Source organism: Anomalospiza imberbis, chromosome 3 (assembly GCF_031753505.1).
Source record: "Anomalospiza imberbis isolate Cuckoo-Finch-1a 21T00152 chromosome 3, ASM3175350v1, whole genome shotgun sequence".
Taxonomy (NCBI): Eukaryota; Metazoa; Chordata; class Aves; order Passeriformes; family Viduidae; genus Anomalospiza; species Anomalospiza imberbis.
The window spans coordinates 100,914,939-100,932,264 of NC_089683.1; the positions used below are offsets into that span (position 1 = coordinate 100,914,939).

At 46.9% G+C, this 17,326-nt stretch overlaps 1 long non-coding RNA gene across 1 annotated transcript in view; it reads left to right on the forward strand.

Moving 5' to 3' along the window:
* The window catches only part of LOC137471625 (uncharacterized), a 32,614-nt gene extending 18,101 nt beyond the window's left edge, over nt 1–14,513 (forward strand). The window contains exon 4 of the long non-coding RNA XR_010997725.1: nt 14,216–14,513. This is a non-coding gene — a long non-coding RNA (uncharacterized lncRNA). The remainder of the gene's footprint in view (nt 1–14,215) is intronic.
* Nucleotides 14,514–17,326: the final 2,813 nt, after the last annotated feature.

The window sequence follows — 17,326 nt, forward strand, 5'->3', positions numbered from 1 at the left end:
GTTGACACTGGCTGACTTCAATGCTGGTGGAAGCTTTTCCCCTGCTTCATGGGGTTTGTGGATGGGCTGTTGGCAAATGTTCCTGACTGCAGCTGCTAAAACCTTATTTCTCTCTGTATGGAGGTGCAGAAGTTGCCTCCAGTGAGTCCCTGGGGGCTCTTGCTGCAGTGTCAAAAGCTTGTTTCATTGCAGGGATGGGGCAAAGGCTGCAGAAGGCCAGTTCAGTGCACTGAGGTTAGAGCTGCCTTTGCTGGGGGAATTGATGCATGCAATGTAATGTGTGAGTTGTAACCAGAGGTTTGGTGTCCCAGTTAGCTCCAGTTAATATGTGAGAATGGCACTACTATTACTGAGAATAAACCTATCCTGCATGCTATAAAAAATCCAGCAATACGCCCTCAGATCTTATAAACACTCCTGTTACACTGCTGACTGCTGCTTCTTGGGGCTGGCTTGAACTGCAGCCTAGGGAGGAGCCAAAAGGTGGAGGAGAGCTGCTCTCCTTCCCAGAGTGGTCTGGCCTGGGGTGGAATTAACCTCTTTGTTCAGTGCAGAGGAAAAAAAAAATTCAAAGCAGGCCAGGGTTGACCTACATTTGATCCTTGCAATGTGCAAGTTGTGCTTCCTGCACTTTTTCTTGTGGTGACCTTTTGTTCCTGGGAGGTAAGAACTGCTTTGAGGCATTGCTGTATGTTTTCTACAGCAAAACTTTCCTTCCAACAGGAAAGGATAATTTGAAGATTGCTATTTCTGTTACAGGAAATCCCAAAGTCGAATTAAAAATAAGAAACTTGTTCTTGTGAAGTCTTCAAGTATCATAGGATTAAATCTCTCTTTAGATTCTGACATTATGGATGGGATGATTGCCACTGATCTCTCATATGTGCCGTGTGCTTTGGAATAGGATGTTTTGCCAAAGTCTCTCGTCACCACCAACCAAATCTCAGTGAGCGGGGAAGAGAAATGTGGTCTGTGCCAGTGGGGCGAGGGAAGGGCCAGGGGGCCAGGTTTTCCAACGGAAAACTGAGGAAAGGATGGGAATTTTCATCTGCTTGTGACAGAGGAGAGGGAGCAGGAAGTGGTTATTCAGAGGACAAGAGACAATTCAGAGCAGCATATGGTAGTCCAAGGCAGAGCTGTGCCAATGCTTTTTTTTCCCTGCTCCCTTCTGTCTGTTTTCTGGAGGAACAAAGACACGGGTGAGGAAAATGTGAGGAAAGCTGATTGATGCTGGACAAGGCTTCTGACCTTGAACAAAATATCTGCATTTACAGAACTGGGAGAGCCACTCCCAAGGCCTAAGTGATGGATGGCTCCCTTGCACCCTCCTCACCCTTTCCTTAGTGACTGCTACCTCCCAGCTGCTTTGAGCCTTTAGTTGATGGAAATAAGAGTCTGAAAAGGCCCTTCTGAAAAGACTCTTCTTCAAGGGGAGCACAGGCAGCTGCCTGAGGCCAGGGGCTTCTCCCCACATCACTGGAGCACTGGTGGTGCTGTGTTAGGTTTACTGCAAGAGATGTTCAGTGCCTCTTCCATGGCCTGCACAAGAGGAGGTACTGGCAGACTTTAAGGAATACTGGAATTTTTCAATGATGTTTTCCACCAGACAAGGCCTCTTGGTGCTCATCTTCTGGGAGCCACCAGTGAAGAAGGGCATTGGTGTTGCTGCCTAATTCTGTATCAAAGCATGTGTTTTGTTTTACTTTCTCATGAGGAAGGGGCTGGAGAATGTGCAGGTGAGGATGGACAGAAGTGGCCCTTCCCAGCAGCCTCCCCACTGCAAGGTCAGCCCCTCCCTGGTGGCACAGCATGTACACACTGCCTGCTGCATCGTGCTCTTTGCAGACTCCTAGCTGACAAAGAGAAGAAAAACACCACGTGCAGAGCCCAAGGTGTCTGCAGGCAGCCACACCTTCACAAGGTCCCATCTGTAGCAGGGCTCGGCCACAAAACCGATCTGACCTATTTTGCCTTGCTGGCTCCTGACACAGGCAAATGCTATCCAGTCACAAGTCATTGCCATGAGGGCACTTGGTGCCTTTTGACTGGGTTTTGTCAGCCAGCACCTTTTCACTTCTGTGCTGCTAGTCAGGTGAACTCAGCTGAGCTAAATGCCTCGGGGGCAGAGAGCAGCCTGACCTTATCAGTGGATGTGTCCCTTTCATTTGAAGGATGCTGAGGTTATAGAGTCAGAGGTAAAAGATGGAAAACAGTGTTTGCTGGAGCAGAACATCAGCTCCTGCCACGTTACCCCTCCTGCACAGTGAAGTGAAGCTGTGACCAAGACCACTGTGCAACTGGTCGGCTCCAGGTTTTGTTACAATATTGAGTTCAGGTTATTTGTGCAGTCTTGCTTTCTGCTGCATCCCAGCTTCTGAGAGCTTAACTGCTTCCATGTTTTCTGTGTGCTGCTTAAAAAAAAAAAAAAAAAAAAAAAAAAAAAAAAAAAAGAGAGAGAACTAGAAATCCATCTGTCCTGTTTTGTGGCATTGCATTTAATACCCACACGGGGCTGAGACCTTTTGATTGGCTTTGCTTTATGGACTAGTAGAGCAGTGAACTGTCAGGCATTTACATGGTGGCCCTGTTTAGTTTTCTCTTCTCTCTGTCATACCTCATGCTGTGCAAGATCCAGCTTTGCTTGGATCCTGCACAGTGCCCTTCCTGTATCCAACTCCTGCTCACTTGTGAGCAGTCAGCACAATTTATTTGCTGTGGAATATAATCTGTCAGCAGATTTTTCTCCTTCCTTGTGGAAAGGCTGAATCCAACACAGTGCTGCCACTGTACTCTGCATTATAAAGTGTTCCAAGCAGGGATTTGCACTTGCAAAGCATCTTCTTCTGTCCCTCTCTAGTGGCCAGCACACAAGCAGAGATTTATGAATTTCCATCACCAAAACAGTTTTGCAGAGCAGTTGGGCTTGCTGTCAAATGCTGTGATTGTCCCTTGATGGTAATCATCCAGTATGGAATATCAAGTTATGGCTCCAAAGGAACAGCAAGTCAGAGCCTTCGTTGATATCAGCCTCTGCAATCCCTCTGAAGACAGCACAGCTCCGGCACTTCACACCACACATGGTGTGTGCCAGCCTTTATCTGGCATCTCCAGCTCTAATAGGAACATACGCTTGGCTAAATTAAGAAGGAATATTTTTGTGCTTTAGTATAAGCATACTAACAATTCCAATTTATTTTAAGGATGTGTCTTAAAAGCATTAAAAGTGGCATAAATAATATTATATGTAATTTACCACTGTGGAGACTGTCAAGTGTTGTCATGCTACTGGCATTGTATTTAATACCCAGGCCGCCAAGAGACATCGCTAATAGAATTTGCATTAATATACACAGCTTCTTTAAAAATTAATTACCCAAAGTAGAGCATCATGTACTGAGACTCTCAAACAGGAGAGAAACACTGAAGCAGCATTGAAATAAGCAGTCTCAGAGCTTCTTGAGATGCCAAGGGCGGCTGGAAACATTGCCCCAGTCATTCTCTCCTGCCCAGCACATCATGACGGGGATGCAGACACAAACTGACAGCGGGAAGCATTGCCATGGAAAATTCTGAAGGAAATCATAGATTTGGACAGGGCCCGGAGGCTGCTGTGCTGCTGCTGAAGACTGCAGCTGCAAAGAAATACAAGGAACCTGTTAAGTCACAAAAAGGAAATGTGATCTTTTCCAATGTTTCCCTAGCGGCAGGGAGGTGCCAGCGCCTTACCACACGTGTGGGTCACACGTTTGTGTGCTGAGGGAGGTCTGCATGGGTCAGAATGACTGGCAGCACCAGTGAGGATATGTCTGATAACCCTCGTCAGCCCCTCTATTTTCCTTTTCTTCCATCAGCCTGCAAATGCAATGGCAGATTGGGATGCTGTTCACTTGACTGTAATAAATTCGCAGCAGCCATTCAGTCTCCAGCCCTTCCAGTTTCTTCATGTGCTGGAAATGGCTGGAGATGCATTTTTACTGCTCTACATGGAGGACAAAAAAACAAATGTTACTGGTCACATGTATTGATAGCTTTAGTCAGAAGCTGAACAAAGTTAATGGTATTTGTGAAAACACTTGGGCAGATCATGTCCTTCCTTTCTTTTGTGCTTTAGTTTTGCTGGTTTGTAAGTCTGAGCTCTGGATATGAGGGATCTGACCTCATTGCCCATGGACATCCTTTATGTCAGCTGAGTGAGGGGCAACAGGCCCAGGAATGTAGACTGTGCCTGGGCCAGGCAGAGTTTCTTTCTCTCCAATGAGTTTTTCACATTGCTGAGTTCTTTACAGCTTTTCTGCCCAGAACTTCCCACAAGTGTAGGTATTTTCCTGCATTACTACCTGTAAGTGAATGTTCTGTCTCCAGCACTGTTAAAATTATGAGTAATTTCCAGCCTTCTCATGTACTGTCACCTTGAAGGTATTTATGAGCTCTGGCCCTGCTCCCTGTGAGTTGAGGCAGTGCCATTGTTACTATTGCAATCTCAAGCCTCGCTGTCCAATTTCAGGGTTCGTTACTCAGCAGTGGAAGCTCTCTCCGGGCTGGAATTTGGAAGGTGGGCTTTCAGGCTGGGAGCAGCTACAAAACGTCCAATGCAGCTATTCACTGTTATACTCATGGCAGAGCAAGGGAAATGAGTGGTTTTAGTGGCAGCTGGGCTCCTTTTGGTGAGTTACTGGAAGTTAAATTATTTTCAAGCAGTGCAACAGTTCTGCTTTTGCTGCAGCTTCTGTCCCCTCAGCATCTCCATCTGCCTGAGGCGTGTGTTCAGTCTGGGCAAGGGAGCTCAGGTGCAGAGACTGCTGCAAGTCTCATTGGTCAGACAGCTCTGGGCCAAAATACTGTAGGCTAAAATACAACTGAAGACCTTAAAAGGGGCAGCTTTCAAGACAAATTCTTCAGTTTCTCTGAATCCAGCCCTGGTCAGTACTTGTAGGCTCCTTGGCTCCCTGTGGATGGAGAGGAAGGTCAGGTATAGTCTCTAAGAGCTGTTTTTTGAATTTAAAGGAGGCTGTTACAGTGAGAACTGAGATGTTTAATGAGAACCTGTTTTTCTGAGTCATCATTTCACAGCTGTGTTTGGTGGTCTGGGTTACCTTCCCTCTCCAATCCCCAGGAAATCATGTTATTAATGACAAATGCTCAGGCTGCTGCTGGTGTCTGAGGGTTCACTGCACAGAGCAGGCTCAGGGGACAGGAATATCCCCTCGGGAAGGCTGAGGGGGTGGTTGGCAATGAGAAAGAACCTTCACTTCATTCTGCAGCAAAATGAGGCACAAATCAAATGCTTCCACACCAAATGGAAATTCAAAAGGCCCCTTTGCTGACCAGGTGTGCTGAGGGGCAGAAGGGGAAGGCAGAGCTGGGGATGGGGGTGTGTGTGTTTGTCAAGGGATCCATTGTTTTCCACCTAGTGTAGGATGAACTGGTTGCTGGGACATGAATAGAAGCCATCAAAAATGAGGGATATTGGAGATGAGTTGAGCTGGACTCCAACTCTCAAAGACAGTCTGAAAGCTCTGGAGTGGGTCCACGGAATGAAATGGGTCAAGAAGCTCTAAATCTGGGAAATCTTTGTGTTGCTGTAGAGCAGGACGGTAACGGTAACGAGAATGACTCTAAGTCAAAGGCTAGAGAATGAACTGATTTATTTCAAATGCATCGCTCTATTTATAGAGAACATTGTGTAGACTCATTTCATTGGTCCTAGAGTAAAAACATCTCACACCATTGGTGTGCTGTGAATGACGCACAGTGGCAGAACATATTTACAAACAATGTGAACAATAAGATAGATTAGAGGATTATTTACATTCCTTTCCAACTGTTTCTCAGGCTCTTCGCCTGGTTAAAAACTTTCTCTTTTTCTCTCTGGCTGAACTGAGAATATCCATATCTTTGTTTGTACATCAGAATGAAAATAGTTATTTTCCCTTTCTTTCTCTGCCCACGCTGGTGGGAATGCCAATTCTGGTGACTGCCCTGAGCCCCTCCCTGCCATGCTGCTTCACCACCACCCCCGCAGCCCTACTCCTGCAGCCAGCATTCCAGGGCAAAAGAGGATGGAGAAGGGATTGTTCTCTGCTCCAGCGCTGGGAACTGACGATACAGAGTCTGAAGCTGTTGCTCCCAGTTTTTTTGTGGGAGAACTCTCCCGGGTTCAGACTGTCCTGAGCTTCTTCCAAGGCTGAAATCCAGAAAGTGCAGATACAGTGCTGGCAACAGCAGGCAGCCCCTGCCCTAGAGGAGGATGGAGCTGTCGAGATCTGCAGACAGAGGCTTTTGGAGGACTGAAGTGAAATAGGCAGCTGAAAACATTCAACTGTGTTGTAAAGGGTGAAAGAGACTGCTGAGGCACTGAGGAGGGCAGGGTTCTTTCTGTGTCTCAGGACAGGCTGCACAACCTCAGCTGCTCCCACGAGCCACGGGGGCTGAGCTGTGCCGTGGGAAGGGGTCTGCGTGCAGAGCAGAATTCCACACTAACGGGAAGGGGATTTGTCTTCTTGTGCCTTGCTGCCTTTGATTTCCCCAGAAACAAAGTGAATTCCTCAGGCATTTCTTTCTCTCTTTCCTCCTGAAGTTGATTTTTTGAAGAGATTCAAGAATTGCATTGTTGAGGAGAAGGTTCCTAGGGAAGGCAGCTTGCAGTGCTGGGCAAGGCAGCTTCTGCTGCCTGGTGCTGCATCCTGAGACTGAGTCAGGAGCACCCTGGGAAAAACTGATCTGATGCTCAGTGCCTGCAGCTCCATGGTAGCCCACAGGAGTTTAAACCATCACAGGGCCTGGAGCAATATCAAAACAGGGTAGCAGAGGATGGGGGATGTAGCTAGTGAGGGCAAAAATGTTGCTTTCCTCTCTGTTACCAGCAGCATTATTTCAACCTCAGATTATTCCTGCTTCCAGCTCCAGTGCTCAGCCAAGCCGTGGGACAGACCTGGCTTCCTGACAGCAAGGAAGCGTGAATCCAAACCAGCCATCACTCTGTTTCTGGAGCAAAGCTGATGTTCCCAAGGAAATCCCTGTTCTGGGGTGGCAAGGCCCCATGCCTCAGGGCTGTTTTGGTATGTCAGGGATTTGACAGCAGGAGAGTGGGGGGGTTGATGGAGCAGGGGTACACCTCCAAATTATAATCTGGTCCTGTTTTACTAAGGACAAAATGGTGGTTGAGTATATATGTTTGGGGTTTTTTTAATATTACTGACAAGATGGAGTTTGAGTATTTTTATTTTTATCCTCCTCTATTATTTTCCCCTCCAGCTCTTACTAATGCTCTGCTGTTCCTCAGCCAGGCAGCCGGTGGAGGGGGGTGCTGTGTGACCCTGGCTGTCCCAGGCCCTCCTGTCCTCAGGACCTGGCTTTGCAGCTGGGACTAAGTCCATGTGCTAGCCAAAACCCCGGCAACACTTTCCTTTGAATCAGTGTCTCTGTGGGAGCCTTCTCCAATATAACTTTGGTACTGTAAATGCTAGAGATATTTACCTTCTGTTTCAGGGGAGGGAGAACCTTGGTCTACCAGCATGATATTTAATTCCTTGTCTGGGCTTAGCCTTTATGGGCTCTGGGTTGTCAGCCAGGGGGGCAGGGGAGCTGTGCTGGATTTCTGCTTGTTCCCTCCAAGGTGTGTGGGGTATCACCCTCACAAGCAGATGGCTTTGGAGGAGTCTGTCTCCAAGGAGCTCTGCTGGCTCTGGATGTAGCAGAAGTCACAGTGCAGAAATCTTAGCAGCAGCATCACCTTGCAGATGTTATCCTCCACTCACCACAGCTTGCTTCCTCCCTCCAGAAAGGCCTCTCTGATTGTTGCTTGTAGCACAGGAAAGAAAGCGTCACCACGACATGTGGGTCTCATGAGCGGAGAATTTGAATTGACATGCATTGACCCAGAGGCTCTTGTGGCTGCTTGTAGGGTGATGCTCCACAGCTCTCATGCTCCCAGGCAGTCAGGGATTGTCCCAGCTGAGAGCAAGGCCAGAGGAAAGGCATCTCTAGGTTTTCTCATGGTCTTTTAAAAATGGTCATCAAAATGTTTCCATTTTCAACAGCAACACATTTTCAGATGTTACTAAACAACACCTGGATCTCTGAAAATTAAATACAACCTTTTATCCAAACCTAGGTATTTCTATATACTCTCCCCTTTCCTAGTTTACCATTAGAAATGTAGAATGCTTGGAGCAGAAACTAAAAATACTCCCAGGTTTTTAATTGTGGTTGAAAAGGCTATTTGCCTGTTTTGAAGGGTTAGTTTTCATTATTATTTGGAACTTGTTGCCTAAAGCAAAGCACAAAGTTTAGGTTTGGCCTGCCCATACAACATTGGCACACTGATCTTTGGTCATCCTGGCCACCCACAGGCTGTCCAAAAGATCACCCTTCCTTGTGTGGCGATGGAAGGTGGGTGAGGACACACTGCAGCCGGTGATGGAGACATTCACGGATGCTGCCAGCTTTCTCATCCTCACCTGCTCCCTGGAAATGTCTCCTGAAGCTAATGGCTGAAGGGAGAAGGGCTCCAGGGCAAGGCTGAGGTGCTGCAGACACCACCCGGGTGATTTACCTGCTCCTGCAGGGAGCCACTGGCAGTGCCAGCAGTGAGTCAGGTTTCCTGCTCCTTAAATTTAGACTCCTCAACCCTCACCTCTCTCTGCCGCTTTGTGAAGCATACTGGGATCCAAGGTAGTTACAAAACAATGTCAAAGGTGTTAAAACGATTACCATAAAAATACATCTGTTTTCTGCAGTAATGCCTTGGAATGCCACAGAGCTCTTGGAAACTAGAAGGGTGGCACTCCGTGTCTTGTGTGGACTTGGAGACGTCTGCTAAAATGGTAGGATTTTCTTTCCTTTTCAAATCATTATTGTAGGCAGTTAGAAAAAAAGCCAATTCTGTATTCTGTGTGATGAGATATTGATCTAACTTCTAAATCCCTCTAACCTGATTAAGGCCTTAAGAATTTCAACTATTGAAAAATATTACATTTTTAAAATATAAATATCTTAAGCTTAACATCCCTAATGCAGCCTAAGCCTTTCCCTGAGAAATTCAAATAGCTCAGCCTGTAGGGATCATTCAACCCTACCAAAGGCTTTAACATATGTTTGTATGTAAATATAGTTTACATATATATTAAGCTTTTGTACGTATATGTAAATGTAGATGATGTATATGGCAGTGTGCAGCCAATCTCAAGAAGGGATTTTATTGGTACCTTTTCATGGTATGTAGTTGGGCAAACAGAGCCTGATCTAACCCAGGCAGTTTGGAGATGTCTGTTATCCTTGTCATCCTTGGGATCACACCTTCCCTAAAGGGAGGTGAAGCTCGGGCATACGGGGGTGATTGCAGAGATGCACCTTCCCCTGTGGTAGCATTCGCTTCACTGCACATGCTGGAGCGGGTGTCAGTGCAGGAGAGTGGAGATCCAGGGCTCTGGGAAATGCTCATGGCAGATATCCTTCCACTGGAAGGGAGGGCTGCAATTTCCAGCTAAAGTTACTGTGCTCTCGTAGCTTGCCAAGTCCTTGTGTGTGGTTTGCCACACTCTGCCACCCACTCCAGCCTGGCATGTGCACCATGCTGGCCACAGGGGTGACTTGAGCTCCCAGAGCTGAGTGTCCTCATCCTCTCGTGCTGGGCACAAAGTGGAGACAGATCTTGGCAATTGCAACAAGTGAGAGCAGGAGGGGCCAAATCCAACCAGTTTGAGCCCTGTAATGGAGCTGGTCTGGTCCTGCAGATCACAGACCTTTGGGAGCCACCACCCCCACTAAGGTGGGAGTCTTGAGCTTCCTTGGAAGCAGGAAGCCATGATCATTTCACTCTGTGCTGATTTTTTGGCCTTGGAGCATTGTGCTCCCTCATGTCTGCAGAGCATGGTCAACCCAGAGCTGGGAAAGAAGAGCTGTGGGTCAAAGTGGCTGTAGCACCTTTCACAAGCAGTGATGGGTGGTTTTGCTGCCCTCTGTGCTTTCCCTTCCCCAGTTCTGTGTGCTTTGTGGAGCTGTAAGGATCAGAGCTCCTAAACTCCCTAACGAAATGCTGTATGTGGTGTTTGGCTTTTCAGAAATACTGCCGGGTGGCAATTGCCAAACTGCTTCCTCCTGTGTGCCAGCAGCCCCTGCTAAACATGTGTAGGTTGGTGTTGACACAAGCTCCAGGCATGTCCTGCTGCTCTGATCTGCAGCTGTGAACCCAACATACCAAGTGGGCAATGCCAGTCAATCACACATCTGGATTATTAAAAGGGTTGGAACTACCGGTGTGCTCTCAGCTGCCTTACAGTGGCATTTGCATTTTGGCAGCACAAGTGCAGCTTTTAATCCTGCCAACAAGAAATCTTTGCGGGTGCCCTGGCTGCATTCAGAAGTACAAGTTTCCTCGAGGCATTCCTGGTTGCAACAGTGAGATAATCGGTGATTGCTTTTTGAAAGTCACAAGGTTCTGGCTGACTTGTCTTTTCCCATGGAAAAATATTAGGATATATGATCTGGGTATGTGGTGGTAGCAATGGAGAAGCTCTTGACAGAAAGAGAATCCTCCTGAGGACTTTTGCTCTCTGGCAGCTGAAAACTTATCTGCTGAGCTCCCTTTTAGGTAACTGAAGGAGACTGAATTCCCACTGTGAGTAATGGGAATTCAAAACCGTGCCCAAGGACTGTGCTGAGTGCTTCCTCCAGTGCAGGAATATTGCCTGATTTAGTGAAGGGAGGGCCAAAAAAAAAAAGATAACCATGGAGAGGTAGAGGCAGATGCAAGAGGGAGAAGCACACAGAGCTGGAAGTGATGTAGCAGAAACACCACCTAGCACAGAGGAGAAAACTAGCGTGGTGCCTGTCTGGGAAGGGGCAGCCAGGGTGAGGTGCAGGCATGGAGAGATGCAGAAAAGAGGTGAAACAAGGCAGGCCAAATAGATTTCAGTTGTGATGAGGCAGAGGGCATGAGGGATAAAGCAAAGCCGAAAGAAGGATGACAGCAGGTAGCAGAAACTGAGAGACTGTTTTCCAACAAAAATGACAGCAGGGGAGAGGCCACTGTGCTTTTCATCCAGCTACACTAGAAATTCAGAAAGAGATCCTCATGGATAAAATTTAACAGCCTTTTGGTTGACCTGAAGTCTCCAGATTATTCTCCAGCATCTTGAAATGCTGGGGCTGAGGTGTGGCAGGTTGGTTTTGTTAAAACACTCTCACTCCTTGTACTGTCTTCACATCTGTGATATCTGTGGGTAAAAATAATTCAGCACAAATGTAGTTTGTTTCTGTCTTTAAGAAATCAAAGTTGTTGTGATGCCTGGGGCTTTGACAGAGAGCATTAGAGAGGCGCAGGCAGAAAGCTGCTGCTGTAGGGAGGCAAAAAGATCCGGAGTTAAATACAGCAACCAGCTCCAGCATCACACTTCCCCCAGCCCCTCTCCACTGGGCTCGCGGTTAATCAGCGTGTGCTCTCGACAGCCCCTCTGATCTGTTAATTAACGCAGCACCTAACGAGGTGTTTGAGCAGCGATAAGCCCAGCCTTTCTGTGCCTTCCAGGCAGGCTGGCTCACACTGAGCTCCTAGGCGCTGCCGCAGTACGGGATGGAAGCGGAAGGCTGGGGGAGCTCTGGTCTCTCGCTGGAGAGACGGGAGGCTGGGAAGGCGCTCCCTGAGTGCCGGCAGAGCGGAGCGAGCCGAGCTGTGGAACCAGCCCCCAGCAGCACGGCAGCAGGGAGCTCTCAGGAGGATTCCTGCAGCAGCCTGCTGCTTTTAAAATCTGCTCAGTAGACATTAGGTAAAATGGATGTTCCTTTGTCAGTGTGTTTAGCTGAACTTCGGTTACACTGGGCACTAGCTGGGAGACATAAAATGTCTTGTGCTGGTTTAATAAAGAGGACCTTTAATTACCTTAAGGACTGGACATTCTCTCCAAGTAAATGAAAATCCAAATCTGTCAGTGCAGTTCAGTCACGATTATTTGCATCCTGCATAGCAAAGGGTCCAGTGGTGCTGTTGAGAGGCTCCAATGTCCATAAACTCCCCTCATGGCGAAGGCATTTTCATGTCTCCTGTCTGCAGACACTGTCTGTCCAGTGTGGCTTTTTGAATGGGATTTGGAGCAAAACAAGCGTTTCGATGAAGACCTGGCTTTTGGGTCTAGACTAGAGTACTGACCTCCTGCTTGGGTTTTGATTTGGTAGGGTAGGATGATCTGTTTGGGGGTGGCTTGCTGTCTCTGCTAGGATTAGGAAATGGAAAATCCTGCAGCATTGCCTCCCAACCTACCCGGTTTAATTCAGAGCTGGGGGATCAGGGAGGCAAAGCACAGGCTCACTCTGAGTTTGTGCTGTTTCATAGTGGACCACAAACTGGCAGCCCAGCTACTTGAAGGGAGACTTGGTTTTGTGACTGTGGCCAAATGACAACTGCATAAATAAAGCAGAAGCGCTGCTGAATGATTTGATGGTGACGTGGGCTTCCTGAGCCCTTCCCCTTCAGTGACTCAGGCTCTTGGTCCCTCATGTGCTCAGACACATCCACACACAAAGGATGTTCAGGCAGTCTGCTTCTGCCACATTGGCTTGCTTTTTATTTTTTTTTAATTATTAGTTGTTAATCCCACTGAGCTAAGTGGTATAGATTTTACTGAAGGGGAAAACTGCTTGTTGCTATCCAAATAATGCAACCTAGGACAGTCTTGGAGACAGAAGGTGCATTTACCTGCTATTAACCCACCTCCTCACCTAAACATAAACACCGTGACCTGCACAAGGCACCTCCCTTTGCCCTGCAGCACAGTTGTTTAAAATGACTCATTATGCATCAAAATATGCATCAGCTCAGAGAAATCCTCCACTGCATAACCCATCACTTCCCTGGGACTGCAGAGCAGGACAGCACAGGGCAGCAGAGCTCACAAGGGGTGTTGAACTGGCCACAAGTCATAGAAGCAGCAGGACTGATGAGGAATAACCTACTTTAGGATCTACATTCACCATTTACATTTCACAGGGCTTATCAGAGAAAGCTGTTTCACTCTCTTAAGTTTCACATGAGTTAAATATGACACTGGTGGTTGTGGTTTATGCTTGTTGCAAGCACCCCGTCCAAGAGGGTAATACAAAAAGAAAGAAACAAGGTTATATCCAAGCTCTAATTTGAACTGTAAATCCCCTGGTGACCATGGCTCTCTGAGCAGCTCTGAGTGCCAGGATCCTCCTCTACAAACACCACGGCCAGGAGGTACCAGAGGGCTGGTGTGAGTTAACCGGTAATAGCGGCAGGAGCCACAGAGTCTGTGAAGCAAAATCAATGGAGCAGGATCTAAAAGCTGTACTAAATAACTCCTCAATAATCATAAATCTTGTTATCAACAGCTCTCACGCTGCTTTACGGTGGAAAAGATGCCCTCGCATCTTTTGCAGAGGCAGAAAATCAAGCATCGAGGAATGGAGCCATCATTCCTAGAGAAGCAGCAGAGAAACAAGGGGCTGGATTTCTGGGTAGGTGTGTTATCCACAGGGCTGCATTGCCTCCCTACTGTGACCAAGTGAAGTGGCATAGGAATAGCCTGCTGGCAATTTTCAGCTCTCTGGCAGGTGCTTTAGGGAAACATTTCCCTCTGGGCCCTGCAGAGCAGCGCTGAGCCATGGAGATTGTCCAGGAGGATGCCGAGAGGCAGCAGAGGAGCAGGCTTGAAGCAGACCTGCCTCTTCAGCCAGGAGCCTGCCTAATGGGGTTTTTTTTCCTCTCCTCTCAAATGGCCTCAGCACGTGCAGCAGAGGCAGAGCAGTCTGTGCGTGGTTTAAAAATCTGTTTTGCAGCAGGTGATGGGAACAGCGGAGCTCGGGAGAAAATGAAGCCTGTTGGAATATGCAGCAGTCTGGGTCCATCCCTGCTTGCTTGCTCCACAGCGTTTATCTCTATATAAAAAAGGCAGATTTTGTCTTAACTTATTTGGGAAGTGCATCAGGCAGGGAATAGAGAATATCCTCCCCTGGGTTTTTCCCCAGAGCTCTGCACAGGATCTGGGCAAGACCCTCTGAGTGGTCAAGCCCCTTCCTTGAGTTGCTGATGGAAAATAGATGTCTGATCTAAATGTGGGGTTGTAGGCAGCAGTGGATGAGGCAGGGCTAAGTTTCTCAGAATGGCTCCTGATGCAGACAGAAATTCAAGTGTCTTTAACCCTCATCCTACCCTTTTTTTTTTCAATTAATACTGAAGTCTGTAAATTGATTAAACCAGTATTTACCTAGTGTGAGATAATAAGGACAAATTAACTTCTCAGTAAATTCCCCGTGGTGTTATAAGACAAGAAATCCTTCACCGAGTGACTTTAGGGTTTGTGTTGGGGACAAAGAAGAATCAAACCAGCTGTGCCTACGCTGGGGGTTTAATGAGGCTGAGAGTGAGATTTTGCTGCAAAAGACCGAGGCTTTGGTTCCTCAGGAGGGCTTTCCTCTCTGCCTCGGCTGCGCATCACCAGAGGGCAGCAGAGATCGGAAGAAAACTGCTGCGAAAACCCTGCAGCAGCGGCCAGAGAAGCGGAGAAATCTCTCCTCTAGGTGATGGTGAGCAGCCTGCGGTGCTGGGTGCGTGTTCCCCCGGGTCCTCGCCAGCCGGGAAGTGCCGGGGGCTCGGCCCTGCACCGCTGCGGCACTTGGAGGAATGCAAAGACAGCTCTGTCCTTCTGGCTGTGCTCTGCACCAGGACCTCTCCCCTGTCAGCTGCCTGCCGCAGGGAAAATGTAGAGGATAAATATTCGCAAGGAAGGCGAAAAGCAGCTCAGATTGACAGCTGTGCCCCAAGTCCTGCTCTGGGCTGGGAAGAAACTAGAGCGTGCAAAACGCTGGGTCCCTCTTGCTCAGCCGAGGCAAAAGCCTTGTGGAGGGATCTTTCCCCTGACAGTGACTTTTATTCATGGCATCTGGGCAAACTGCCCCTTTCCTCCCTATGCCATCACCACCGTGCCCCAGCCCCGAGGAGCAGACCTCAAACACAGGAGATTTCCTCCCAAAGTAATTCAGCTTTATGGATGGGGGAGCCTCCCCAAAGCAGGATTATTAGGGATCCAATAATTTGTGTTGTATTGCATTTATTAGTATGAAATAATTATTTAACTTGATGTTATTAGAAGCTCCAGTGGAAGGAAGGCACCAACATTTACCTTCCTTTGGAGTGAACCCCTCACTGAAGCAAAGCTGCCTGCTGAGGATTTCCAGGTAGATACTTGGCATATATTTGAAGGATTAAATAGCCTAAAATATCCACCAGGCTGCTGACTGCCTTGGCACTGTGTCTTGCCTGTTTGGATGTGACTTTCAATTGGGCCTTTCACTTGTGCTGTAATTTTTTGGGCTTAGTTTATTGCTTCCAGGCAAATTTCTGAATGTTGTCAAGACCCTGGGCAGAGAAGCCAGTGAAACAGTACTGATGTCTCAGCTGCTGTAGTATAAGCCTTTTGGAATCGGGAGGCTTTTTTTTACTGCTAAAGAAAGGAGAATGGTCTTTTTGCATTTGTTATAAACGCCAATCACTTGGTTTTTAAAATTTTAAAAGTTTAATAATAATAAAATAGTTATAAAAATAGTAATACAATTAGAGTAATGAAAATTTAGAGTAAGGACAATTACAAGACAATAAAAAGCAAAGAATTACGGACGTCCGGATGCTCTCGGGCACTTAAGCCCGATAAGCATGCCTTGTGAACAAAGGAATAACCTTTAAAAGCAATAGCCTGTTGCATATTCATACATCTCATACATGATGCATAAATTCCTTGCAAATTAAGAACTTTTCTGGTTTTTGTCAACTTCTTCCCCTTAATCCTGGTGGTTCCATAAAGACGGAGAGAAGGTGGAAGAATGTTTGTCTTTTCCGATAAGGAGGCAGTAATTCTTTATGGGCCCCCATCATTGTCATCTCTGTGTGAAGAGTTTCTTCATTATCTTATCTCTTGCTTGAGCTAGTAAAAAAAACCCCACATACATAGGCTCTATTTTAACTACAAAACTACATATACCATACTATTAAAATGTTAATACAGCACTTCTAATCAATATAACATAATACATATAGTAATCAATTTAATATTTGCGAAAAGCCAATCATAAAATATGCATTTTTCACACATTGCTGTGCCATGATGGTGTTTGCCAGGGTGCCATCCCTCCTTCTCCTTCTCCCACGCTCTTAGAAGGCCTTTGCAGTGCTCCTGATTAGAAGGAAGGGAGGTGCAGGGAGGGAATGGGCAGCCCTTCAAAGCACGAAGGAGAGGCAGGTGATGAGGTGTGGTACCAAAGCTTGACCTGCCTAGTTGGTTTTTTTTCTAGTGCCCCTTTAACACAAGATTCCCGAGCAGATGTTGGATTGGGAGCTCCGTACCAGAACTGGACTCAGGATCTCTTTAACACAGTTTCTTGCTGCAGCTGAGTTTGAGACTGAAAATGTCAGTGGCTGAGGATAAACTAAAGACAGAGCAGTGGAGAGTCTCTCAGGCGTGTTTTACATGGTACCAAGCCAGGCCCCAAGGCACAGAGTGTGAGATAAGTGAAATGGGAGATGTGTGGAGTTGAATGGTGCTCATGACATCTCAGAAAACTCTTCTGAAGGTCCAGGCAGGATTTTAAATCCAGGAGTCTAGCAAGGATCTTGCTTTACCCTGCTCCTAGCACATATGCAATGGCACCCCAAGGCTCCCCAGTTAGCAGCAGGACCAAAGCAAAAACAGCTCCTCAGCGGGGATTTATGCCAAACCCACTCTTCTGTCACAGTTTGGAGAGATCCAGCCTCTCCCAAGCTCCTGAGACTGCTGCAAGCACTCCCTGTAAACAGGCAGTAGTTAACATTCAGCCTTGCAGCTGAGGTGTTTGGTGGTGATGGGTCAGACCTGTCATGAGCAATTGTTTGTCTTCCCTGAGTGGATAAGCATGCAAATAGAGTCAAAGAAGCAGAACTGCCCAAAGCCCACAGATTTGCTGGCATTCATTTTAGTGAAAACTATTGATGGTAAGTCTCAAAAGTCTGTTAGAACAGAGATATTAAGCATGAAGGGGTTCTTGTTAATTTGTTTTCTTTTTGAGTTTGGTTTTTTGTTTATTTGGTTGGTTTGTTTTTTTTTTTTTATTTAAAACCCTATCTTGAGCCTGACAGAAAATTGTCAGTTTTAAAGTTTTGATTACATACCTCACAAAAAATTTATTTTAAAAGACCCCGTTTCAGCATTTTTCAGATCCTGTTGTGACTGCTGAAGGGTCACATTAAAATTGTTTTTTGTAAGCAGAGCAACATGCATCTCTGAAATTCATTTTCACTGAATATTTTTACATTCAGGTAAAGCTTCCTCCCACATTGAAA